The 4,384-nt window shown below is 40.3% G+C and overlaps 1 pseudogene; it reads right to left on the minus strand.

Annotated features, from left to right (window-relative positions):
• Positions 1-266: 266 nt before the first annotated feature.
• Positions 267-1,733, minus strand: LOC111990371 (gibberellin 20 oxidase 2-like; annotated as a pseudogene).
• Between the last annotated feature and the right edge of the window lie 2,651 nt (positions 1,734-4,384).

Raw genomic sequence — 4,384 nt, forward strand, 5'->3', positions numbered from 1 at the left:
CCACAACAACAAGAAGTTTGGAAAAATGAATCTCTATGAAGCATTTCAGCAAGCAGTTTCTGTACAACAAAAAAAGGAACAAAATTGGTACCTTACAAGTGCAGAAATGTTTCCAACGTTGAGATGGAAGGAAGTGGCAGCCAAACGGTGGTGGTGATGATGAACACAGAGAGTGAGAGAGAGCTCCAAAATTGAAGATTGAAAATGAAAAGCTTTTTGAAATTTTGGAGAGGATCCAAGCAAAGTCAAATTGTCTATGACACAAGGGGTCATGGTGGCAGCAGCAATGGCAGGGTTAAGAGAGAGATAGAGAGAGTGAAGCTTGGAGATGGGTTGGAGAAGAGAGAGATTTTTTGAAATTTTTAGAAAAGATGGGTTTGCTGAGTAAATGGTATGGTTAACCACAGTTGAGTTTGTTGAGTTAGGCATTAATTGACGTGGCATGTCTTAAACCGTTGATTTATTTCAAAGAGATCCTGTCCATGAAATGGACACTCTCCATTTCAAAGAGAAATGGAGAGGATCCAAATCCCCATGAACGTGTCTCTGATGTTAACAACAAAAGCATTGAAATTTAGGCTAATTGATCGCCATTGGTTGTCTACAAACACTTGGAGTCCACCAACTTGGTCTTGGCGGTCTTGGTGAAGGATGGTTAAAGAAGCTGGATCACAATTAGGCCTTGTACCTAAACTAAGGTCAGGTTTTTGACATGGTGGATAGTAGTTGAGCCTCATTATCGAATCGTTCTCTCCAAATATTCCCTATAATGAGCTCGGTTTTTGACATGGTAAACCCTCCTAATGACAGCAACAACAACCAAAATAAATTGGAATTAGTATAAACTGCATGAACAAAAAAATGAAATATGACATGGAAATTGAAAACTAATAACAAAAAAGGTAGAATTTGTATGTACCCAAACGGCTTGAAATCTTCACCCATTGTGTTGGATAAATAGTCTTGGACAATATCGGATGAGTTAGTTTGAGCTGAATAGCGAAAAGAAAGTGTTTCTTTCCAAGGTAGCTTGTTGGAAAACCTGCCAGTGAAACTACTAGCATAACCACATGGGATTACACACAAGTTCAGCAGCAACATAAATGTCCATAACTGACAGACACACAATAAGCAATGGAGGATGAAACTACAACACATTATCAGTTAAGGAGGGTCTTGACAATTGATTTGACCTTGAGTTTCTTGAGGTGTGTATATGACTGCCCACAGCCAACAAACATGACTGGTGCCCCAGATATGTAAACCATTGAAACTGCAGCTCCAACCTATAACATGAACAGTTACACACAATAACATCAATCAAAAATTGTAGACCATGAACAGGATAAAAGTATAAAGCAAGAGAAAATCTAAATACTCCTTGCAGTTTGAAGAGTGACTACCTTATCATCAATTGTATCAAACTTTGTGAGCAAGATCCCATCTATCAACCTGGCACTAGGTGAAGATGAAAGGTCGGCTACTTTCTGCAGGCACATCAAGAAGCATAGTTCAGATAACTTACTTATGATAAAATAATGATTCAATGGATAATGTTTTAAAAAGAGCCGGAAAACAATTTATGAAACCCTGGATAAAAAAAATCAAACCTAATCGAACATGGAAAGCTGATCAACTGCATCATTTCCAACCAGTGCCTCTCCAACAAACAAGACTAGATCTGGCTTGTGAAGGGAAATAAACTTTGAGAGTGCTCTCATCAATGGTTCATTCTCCTAAAAAGCATACGAATTGTATCATAGCGAAACAACAAAGAAAGAACATGTAAGAAATACTTATATAGCCCTGACATACACATAAATAGAATTATAGATGTAGCATAGAACACTGCAAAATCTTGCTGATAATACCAGCTAAGAACATTCTCATCAGGTGCGCCAAATGCCAAATATTTGACATTTTGGCACACCAAACACCAAAAAACCCTTCTCATGAGGTGTTCTCACAAGTACGGCATATAAACAAATCTAGCTTAACAACCCTTGAAACATAATAGAAAGACAAACAGCTAAGAAAGAAAAGACAAGGGGGAAATAATTTTTGGGTCAAATTCGGGACCCACTTTTCCAATCCAGCACATCCTTTTTGTCATTGCTGTTTATGTTATTACTTTTATTACAACAAGTAAGAACAGAACCAAAAGCTATTCTTGTACCTAACATTATCAGTTAAGGAGGGTCTTGACAATTGATTTGACCTTGAGTTTCTTGAGGTGTGTATATGACTGCCCACAGCCAACAAACATGACTGGTGCCCCAGATATGTAAACCATTGAAACTGCAGCTCCAACCTATAACATGAACAATTACACACCATAACATCAATCAAAAATTGTAGACCATGAACAGGATAAAAGTATAAAGCAAGAGAAAATCTAAATACTCCTTGCAGTTTGAAGAGTGACTACCTTATCATCAATTGTATCAAGCTTTGTGAGCAAGATCCCATCTATCAACCTGGCACTAGGTGAAGATGAAAGGTCGGCTACCTTCTGCAGGCACATCAAGAAGCATAGTTCAGATAACTTACTTATGATAAAAAAAAGATTCAATGGATAATGTTTTAAAAAGAGCCGGAAAACAATTTATGAAATCCTGGATAAAAAAATCAAACCTAATCGAACATGGAAAACTGATCAACTGCATCATTTCCAACCAGTGCCTCTCCAACAAACAAGACCAGATCTGGCATGTGAAGGGAAATAAGCTTTGAGAGTGCTCTCATCAATGGTTCATTCTCCTAAAAAGCATACGAATTGTATCATAGCAAAACAACAAAGAACGAACATGTAAGAAATACTTATATAGCCCTGACATACACATAAATAGAATTATACATGTAGCATGGAACACTGCAAATTCTTGCTGATAATACCAGCTAAGAGCATTCTCAGCAGGTGTGCCAAATGCCAAATACTTGGCATTTGGCACACCAAACACCAAAAAACCGTTCTCATGAGGTGTTCTCGTAAGTACGGCATATAAACAAATCTAGCTTGACAACCCTTGAAACATAATAGAAAGACAAACAGCTAAGAAAGAAAAGACAAGGGGGAAATAATTGTTGGGTCAAATTCGGGACCCACTTTTCCAATCCAGCAGAAGATTTTTGTCATTGCTGTTTATGTTATTACCTTTATTAGAAGAAGTAAGAACAGAACCAAAACCTATTCTTGTACCTCAAAACAGCATCTTCAACTTCAAGCAGTCCATCACAAAATAAAAGTACTGAACTAATATTATGCCTGGTCGGTCTTTCTCTTTCTTCTAAGTTTTTTTGCAGTCCATCACAAAATACAGTAAGCAGTCCAAAAACTAATATTGTACTTTACTAAGCAGTCCATCACAAAGTAATCAGTCTACTAAGCAGTCAATCACAAAATACAAGTACTAAACTAATATTGTACTTTACTTTCCTCAAACTTTATTCGTAGAATTTTTGCACTCAGATAGTGCAATAGGGATATATTTTCCTGAAGCTGCAATATCCACAAATACTCTGCTGCCTTCTGTGTTTCTGGATTTCATTTCCCACACACTTTGCATGCTTCTTCCAGTCAATGGCCTTTTCGTTTCCGCCCATATGCCCTCACAGGTCTCATCTTACCTATTTCATCAGACACAACAGATTAATTAAATGAACATATTCAATATAATGCACAGTACAATTAGCTGAATATGATGGGCAATGTAGAGGAAGAAGATACCGTCCCCGGTCCCGCAATCGGGAGCGTGCGCAGGAGGGCGTTGCGATCTCCGCAAACCCTCCACTGGCTGAATGTCCTCACCCAGTCTCTGCTCAATCTGTACAGCCTCTTCTTGGGGGGTTGGAGGTGAAGGTCCTATGGTGGGCTCTGCATGCACTAGAGGTGGGGTGGGCATGCCTGGTGTGGGGATAAATATGCATCCACCATCATGGGCAGATCCACTGAACACTGGGGGCGACATACGGGAGGCCTCGTACTCCTGGCTAGCACCACAGGACATAGTACGGGATGGCCCAGCAGCATCACCAGCGGGGTGGGATGGCCTATCGCCATCATCAGAGAACACCCAATCATCCTGAAGCCATGATTCTTCTACGGCAGACTCATCCCCTTCCTCGTAGATGGGTTCCGGCTCAGTCGCACGTCCGGGACCAGCTCGACCACCTCCATGGCGTCGACCACTTTGCCCGCTGCGACCCGGGACCTATGTATGAACGTCGGCTGCTTCCGCAAGCGCATCCGCCAATTTAAGTCGGCCCAGCTCATCCACAACCTCTAGTGTAAACTTAAGGTCATTGTACATGTCGGACCCTCGGTTGCATCTCCGTAGAGACCGAAGCATGGTCTGAACCTGCAAAACAAGGGCATCATAAAATG

Source organism: Quercus suber, unplaced genomic scaffold (genome assembly GCF_002906115.3).
Source record: "Quercus suber isolate HL8 unplaced genomic scaffold, Cork oak 2.0 scaffold_133, whole genome shotgun sequence".
NCBI classification, from domain to species: Eukaryota; Viridiplantae; Streptophyta; class Magnoliopsida; order Fagales; family Fagaceae; genus Quercus; species Quercus suber.